This window comes from Pygocentrus nattereri, chromosome 29, assembly GCF_015220715.1.
Source record: "Pygocentrus nattereri isolate fPygNat1 chromosome 29, fPygNat1.pri, whole genome shotgun sequence".
In the NCBI taxonomy this organism is placed as follows: Eukaryota; Metazoa; Chordata; class Actinopteri; order Characiformes; family Serrasalmidae; genus Pygocentrus; species Pygocentrus nattereri.
In genome coordinates this window covers 2671386-2679386 of record NC_051239.1, presented here as the reverse complement: position 1 = coordinate 2679386, position 8001 = coordinate 2671386, and the positions used below count along the sequence as shown (strand labels likewise).

General features: G+C 45.6%; 1 long non-coding RNA gene across 1 annotated transcript; it reads left to right on the top strand.

Annotated features, from left to right (window-relative positions):
• The first annotated feature begins 1841 nt into the window (after nucleotides 1–1841).
• LOC108412736 lies at nucleotides 1842–5419 on the top strand. The gene is made up of 3 exons (XR_001856691.2): nucleotides 1842–1879; nucleotides 5020–5159; nucleotides 5279–5419. It is a non-coding gene; the product is annotated as an uncharacterized LOC108412736 (long non-coding RNA).
• Nucleotides 5420–8001: the final 2582 nt, after the last annotated feature.

The following is an 8001-nucleotide window of genomic DNA, read 5'->3' as shown; positions in this document are numbered from 1 at the left end:
TCCCAGAAGAAGAAGCGGCCCTGACAGCCGCCGCGCCGTCTTTTGTTGTCTTTTCATGTCTTTTACAAAGGAAATTACAGAGCAAAGCGGCTCGTCGCTGCTGGAGTTTCCCCTCACAGCCTTCTAGTAACACACCCCCGCACGCCTGCCGGCTGCTTCGAGGAAACGCCTGGCAGGAATGACCGCGCTGGGGTGACGGCTCTCATAATGACCGTATTAAGCTTCCTTGATCATTTTATGGAAATGATCTGTGATTTTATGATGACTGTGAAAACCAACTAGACGCGCGAGCTGACTGTCAGCCCTGCTGCACAGCTGGCATCACCTTTAGGACCTACCTGATCCTTAGTCTAGTCTGAGCTCAGTGATGGACCTACCTGATTCTTAGTCTAGTCTGAGCTCAGTGATGGACCTACCTGATCCTTAGTCTAGTCTGAGCTCAGTAACGGACCTACCTGATTCTTAGTCTAGTCTGAGCTCAGTGATGGACCTACCTGATCCTTAGTCTAGTCTGAGCTCAGTGATGGACCTACCTGATTCTTAGTCTAGTCTGAGCTCAGTGATGGACCTACCTGATTCTTAGTCTAGTCTGAGCTCAGTGATGGACCTACCTGATTCTTAGTCTAGTCTGAGCTCAGTGATGGACCAACCTGATTCTTAGTCTAGTCTGAGCTCAGTGATGGACCTACCTGATCCTTAGTCTAGTCTGAGCTCAGTGATGGACCTACCGGATTCTTAGTCTAGTCTGAGCTCAGTGATGGACCTACCTGATTCTTAGTCTAGTCTGAGCTCAGTGATGGACCTACCTGATTCTTAGTCTAGTCTGAGCTCAGTGATGGACCTACCTGATTCTTAGTCTAGTCTGAGCTCAGTGATGGACCTACCTGATTCTTAAACCGCTGCGTAGTGGCATAGTCCTGCTTACAGCTGCTCCCATCGAGCCGCCTCCCTGTCTTCCTAAGCGCCACTCAATTCCCAGACAGGGAAGCTAGCTTAGCCTCCGTTAGCTGCTGGGTAACAGGGAACAGGTTCTGACCCGTTTAGCTACAGGATGGCAGAGACCTCTGTGACATAAACTCAAACCAGAACTTTTAGGCGTGAAGTCTGTTCGACAGACATCGTGTAAACTCTGTTTTAGCTTGTGGTGGGCTAGCAGGCTGCAGTCGCTAATCAGCTAGCTTAGCGTTAGCAGTTTGAGCTTCATATGAGCAGCCAAGCTTAAAGCTAGCCGGCTAGCTATGCTAAAGATCTGCCAAACAGCGTCATTCTTACAGTTTCATGGCCAAGTGTGAAGCAGAACTTCAGAGAAGCGGCCCAGCGGCTTAATATAAACAGAGTCTGTAGAATTCACACTACACACACACTCACCACACTTTATTAGGTACAGCTGTTCAGCTGCTCGTTAACAATCACACGGCCGCAGCTCACTGCATTTAGGCGTGTAGAGGTGGTCAAGACAACTTGCTGAAGTGCAGACCGAGCATCAGAACGGGGAAGAAAGGGGATTTAAGGGACTTTGAACGTGGCGTGGTTGTTGGTGCCAGACGGCTGGTCTGAGTATTTCAGAAACTGCTGATCTGCTGGGATTTTCACACACAACCATCTCTAGGGTTCACAGAGAACGGTCAGAAAAAGAGGAAATATCCAGTGAGCGGTCAGTTGTGTGGACGAACATGCCTTGTTGATGTGAGAGGTCAGAGGAGAACGGGCAGACTGGTTCCAGATGATAGAAAGGCAACAGGAACTCAAATAACCAACCAGAATCTCTGAGGAACGTTTCCAGCACCTTGTTGAAAGTCTGACATGAAGAATTAAGACAGTTCTGAAGGCAAAAGGGGTCCAAGCTTTTACTAGCAAGGGGTACCTAATAAAGTGGCCGGTGAGTGTGGATTATTTAACTTATTTCTAGGCATTTTTGTTTGTTGTAAGTAATTTTATCCAGTAAAAGTGTCTTGTTGTATTGGCAGATCATTTACTCAAGTCAAGCAATAACACTTAAAATATTCTGCTCTGTTATTATTACCGTGTCAAGCTTGTAACAGTAGATGAGCCCTGGTTTGGTTCTGTGTAGAACACATTCTTCATGCAGATGGCTCTAGACTGAACTCATGATTCTACGTGGAACCCTTGCCTCTACTGAGGAACCCTTTTTGTATGTTACTCTGATTTTGCACCTTAAACTGTGCAGAGTTTCCCGTTTCATTTCGTAGTAAATGTGAGCGACGGAAGCCCTGCGTGACGGACAGCATGCGCCGGGCCTTCACGCGTACGAGAAAGTGAGAGCCACTTCTCGGCACGTTTCCGCCGGGTCGTGCGGTTTTTCTCAGACTCTGAGAGCTCTTGTGAAAAAGAAACACCAAAGCCACATTTCTCAGGAAGCGCCAGTAATGAGTTCAGACTATTTTTGCAGATCTGTAATAGTAATTTATTCTATATACTGTAATTTGTTGCACTATGTCTATTTATTGCACACTTGCACAGTCTCTTTTTGCACTATTGCTACTATTTGCACTTCTGTTAGATGCTAACTGCATTTCGTTGCCATGTACTTGTACTGAGTAATGACAAAGTTGAGTCTGTCTGTCTGTCTGTCTGTCTGTCAGACAGACACGAGACCGAATATGACCAGCTCGCCTCGCTGCTGTCGTCACTGCACCGACCTTCTGCAGGATTTTCAGGTGTAAGAATCAAAACCAGCCCCGGGTTCCCACAGCAGTGACCTCTGTCTGTAACACAGCCAACAGAGAGAATAATTAAAGGGCCGGTTCGGCACATTTTGCTAATGTTTGTGTTGTTTTATGCACCAAAAACAGGCGTAATTCACTTCTGCACGGCCGTTTTCCGTTTGATCTTTAGCCCTTACAATTAAACAGACTGTGCCTTTAAGACTGATATATGCAGATGAGCTCTCTTCTGACTGGCCGGTATTGTGCCCCATTCAGAAAGCAGTCCAGAGGGAAACACTCCTTGGTGTGAGTGGGCGGGGCTAGACTGCTGTACGTTGAATAGGTGGATAAATGTAAATCTCTTGTGACATCACAAAAACAATGAATGCAAAACAGGCTGCTTCTCGATATGTGGGCCATGTTTACACACAACATCAAACATTTTTTACACAAACGTGAAAAAGATCAAAGTTTCCCTTATACAGTATACGCCCTTTAAAATAGTCATTTTCTTATTTCTTATTGCTTTTGTTCTTCTAAATTGTTTACTAATTTGCTTTTCTTCCTTTTAAGTAAATATTTTCATCTGAATCAAATGATTCCACAAGGGTTAGGAGTGTTTATGCTTTATGCACTGGAGTGCAGTCATGTTGGAACAGGAAGGGGCCGTCCCCAAACTGTTCCCACAAAGTTGGGAGTGTGAAATTGTCCAAAATCTCTTGGTGCTGAAGCTTTAAGAGTTTCTTTCACTGGAACTAAGGGGCCGAGCCCAACTCCTGAAAAACAGCCCCACACCATGATCCCCCCTCCACCAAACTTTACACTCAGCACAACGCAGTCAGACAAGTACTGTCTCCTGGCAACCGCCAAACCCAGACTCGTCCATCGGATCTCCAGATGGAGAAGCGTGATTGGTCACTCCAGAGAACTCGTCTCCACTGCTCTAGAGTCCAGTGGCGGCGCTTTACTCCACTGCATTCCACGCTTTGCACTGCGCTTGGTGATGTAAGGCTTGGATGCAGCTGCTCGGCCATGGAAACCCATTCCATGAAGCTCTCTACGCTGTTCTTGAGCTGATCTGAAGGCCACATGAAGTTTGGAGGTCTGTAGTGATTGAGTCTGCAGAAAGTCGGTGACCTCTGCGCTCTATGCCCCTCAGCATCCGCTGACCGCTCTGTCATTTTACGTGGCCGACCACTTCGTGGCTGAGCTGCTGTCGTTCCCAATCTCTTCCACTTTGTTATAATCCCACTGACAGTGGACTGTGGAATATTTAGTAGTGAGGAAACGTCACGACTGGACTTGCTGCACAGGTGGCGTCCGATCACAGCACCACGCTGGAATTCACTGAGCTCCTGAGAGCGACCCATTCTTTCACTAATGTCTGTAGAAGCAGTCTGCAGGCCGAGGGGCTCGGCTTTATACACCTGTGGCCATGGAAGTGACTGGAACACCTGAATTGAGTGATTTGGATGGGGGAGTGAAAACTTTTGGAAATAATGTATGCAGGTCACCTGTGGTGTGGACACTGATGCACCTCAAACCTTGACAGATGTTGGCTTTTACACTTTTCACTGTTAAGTGTTTGGAGATTTTAGAGTTTAGATGCTTTCAAGTTGCTCGTCTTGTTGCAGTGGTGGGTCTTTGGTGTTACAGGTTTTTCGTGCTCCTGAGCCCTTGTGGCAGTATTTAACACAGTAGCATGACGGTTTCTCATGCGGTGCTGTCTGAGGCCTCTTCACTGAGAACTTCACTTATGTTCCAGTGCTGTGATCATAGAAGTCCCCTCTAATTCTACTGATCATTGCAAGATTGCCTCATGTCACTGAACACTGAACTATTTATTAAACACTATCGTTTGTTTTATTATTAATATTAGAAGCGGTACTTGTTGGGGTTTGCAGTTATGGAAGAATTGCCAGAAAACATGAAAAAAATGATCAGCTTTAGAAAAATGATCTGACCGCCACCTGGCCAGGGGCCCTCCAGCCAACACTGGCTCAAAGTGGTGAGCCATGGCCCATCTTTGCTTGCTGGGACTAAAATATGATCGAGGTGGTCAGGCAGAACATTTAAAAGTAATTTATTGGTGCTTTTAATGAAGCGTCAAGAGAAAAAACAAACGACAGATTCTTGCTTTTACTGCATTTTACAAAATGGTCCAGCTTTTCCAGGAATGGCGTTTGTACGTCTAGAAGAATAAATGACCATTTAAAAAAAAAAACCACTGACCCAACACGTAAACCTGGTCACACAGGTGAAAGCCTGGTTGGCCACGTCATGTGCGATGAGTCTGAATGAGAAAATCTCTCTTCTTCACGCCGTTGTTGTTTCTTCTGCTTTGTGTCTGCAGGTGCACACGACTTCAAAACAGGAGGGAAAGAGTGAAACCCGCCTGCAGCCGCAGCCTCTGCCTGCTTTTATACTCCTTTGACGACTCGCCGTCAGCAGCTGGTTCCCACACGAACCCGGCCCGCCTGTTTACCTGTCCAGGTGAGTCAGTCTGATCTCAGCCCGGCCTTCTGATCTGACATCACCCACATTAGCGGCTGTATTGCAGGAGGCATCTCTCTAGTTCTGCAGACTAATGTGTGACCTCATGTCTCCGTCAGACTGTAAGGTGGCACAGATATGGTTGGACACCCACGGGACAGTGAACACCCTGAAATTCGGCGTTTTCTGCCAGTTTTAATGCACTGTTTCTACTTATGTGCTGAGTTTAACATAAATCATTTCCTATAAAAGCTTCTGCACAGGCCACGTTTTGTTTTAATATTTCCAAATGCATTAAATTCAGTAAACAAACAGTAATTGTGCATTAAATTAAAAATGAACTAAAAAAAAAAAAACTGACAAACATCTAATTTGACCCAAACCTTTAAACTGAGGTTCTCAAACTCAAATTGTCTGGGGCCCACTAGCCAGGTGACCTTCTCCAAAGGGGAGTGGGCGGGTCAGATCATGTTGTTTTTCTGGATTTAAGTTTAATTACATGACACAAAAACTAATTTTAGCACAATTTGGTTGATGACAATTTGGTTGATGCTCACCACCACTGTGAGCAGCTCTGACTTGGTAAGTTTATCTGGAACGTCTTAACCAGTTAATTACGCAGGAATTATAACCCCTTTATTAGGTTATAGTTGAAAAGGCAGTTTAGTGATTTAGTTATAAACGGCTCTCAGTTTCAGGTCTGCAGGTTTCTCAGCCTTGCAGGGTGGGCAGTTCTCAGCGGTCAGCACTGACTGATAGAGAAATACCATGACGCTGATGTGTTCAGAGTAAGAGACGAGCTGATGGGCTCACATGACGTACATTGTATTTAAATTCTCTACATTCCTGTCTGAGACATTCGGCTGCAGAGAGGGAGAGACACAGAGTGCAGTGACACTCAAAATAATCTCTCTCTGTCTCTGTCTCTCTGTCTCTCTGTCTCTCTCTGTCTCTCTGTCTCCCTCCCACATATCTGTACTGCAGTCGTGGGCTGGAGGTTAGGGGACCAGCCCTGTGACGGGAAGGTTGCTGGTTTTTTTCCCCTCGGCTGCCAGTCCATAACTGAAGTGCCCTTGAGCAAGACACCTAACCCCCAACTGCTCCGTGGACGCCACCGCTCCGGGCAAGTGTGCTCACTGCCCCCTGGTGTGTGTGTTCACTAGTGTGTATGTGGTGTTTCACTGCACGGATGGGTCAAATGCAGAGGTCTGATTTCACAGTGTGCAGAGACAGATGGTTCAGAATTCTTCTATATTCTAAATGGTCTGTAATGGTCAGTGAGGGCTGAAGGATCCTTCTACGGTCAAGTACAGTGTGAAATGTGTCCAGCGCTCAGCAGGACAGTGTGTGCGGAGGTCTGTGGGTCATGTGGCTCCGCTTTCCACACACACACACACACTGTAATGCACTGACCTTTACTACAGTGCATTAGACAGCAGCAGAGCTGGTCACACACTCCATATATTATACAGAAAGGGGACTTCCATCCATTTTTCAAAATTCCTGCATAAATAAACAGTTAAGATATGAACAGAGCCGTTCAGAGCGGTTCTCTGTTCTAGATAAACTTACCGAGTCAGAGCTGTTCACAGTGGTGGTGATGGGAACCAGACGTCCCCCTCTAAAATCTCCTCACAGTGGTGGTGATGGGAACCAGACGTCTCCCTCTAAAAGCTCCTACAGAAAGTTCCTACATGAACTGGTTCTGAATTCACTGCCTGATGACTGAGACGCTGTTTTATGAGAGTTTAGAGAACTTCAACTCCATTCATGGTGGAGGGAGACATGCAGGGCGCCATGCGGCAAAATAGTCCCCAAAAAAACTGATCATTCCAGACGTATAACATTCAGAGAAAACAATGTGGAAAATGTAGGAAATTTGATGAAACTCTTCAGAAATGATCACCATCCGAACATCAAAGGAGTGCAGAGATTAGTGAGCAGTGTGTATTAATAAACTCAGCAGTGAGTGTGTGTGTGTGTGTGTGTGTGTGTGTGTGTGTGTGTGTGTGTGTGTGTCTGTCTCCACATGCCGTGGATGTTTGACAGCGTGTGCCGACCGGCCCCTCGCACTATAACGACTGGACGCTAAGTGCTGGCTACTTGGGGAGTTTACCCAGAATTCCTCTCACATAGCTGCCATTCAGAAATACCACCAACGCTGGGCATCAGCACAGAGGCATGAGGAGACCTTCTGGAGCTTCAGGAATCCTACTGAGCTGAAGACCATCACTGGCCACTTTATTAGAAACACCCCACCTACTTTATTGATGTTGTGGCACCAAAAGTAACAAACTATTTCTGGAAGAATTAAGATGCCCTGGAGAAACACTACATCTATTATAAAACTCAGGCAAGACTGCAGGCAGGCTTTTTTAGGGACAAGATTACTAATTTAAGGCAGAATATAGCAACAAGCACTAACTGATATCAGGGCTGGTAGTCTATTAGTCATCCTAACTGTAATATGTCTTATTTCAAGGAAATTGACATGGTAACACTATTTGACGTGATTTCATCACTTAAATCCTCTACATGTGAACTGGACCCTCTACCAACATGCTTTTTCAAGCAGGTTCTGAGCTCATTATCTAATGAAGTTCTAATGATTGTTAATCAGTCTCTGCAACTGGGAGAATTCCCTAATATTCTTAAACCTGCAGTGGTTAAACCACTACTAAAGAACAGAAATCTTGATCCCACATTTCTCAATAATTATCGACCTATATCTAACCTTCCTTTTCTTAGCTAATCATTGAAAAAGTTGTGTCAACCCAGTTGAATGATTATGTTAAAGTAAACCAAATAAATGACACTTTTCAGTCCGGTTTCAGAGCTCTCC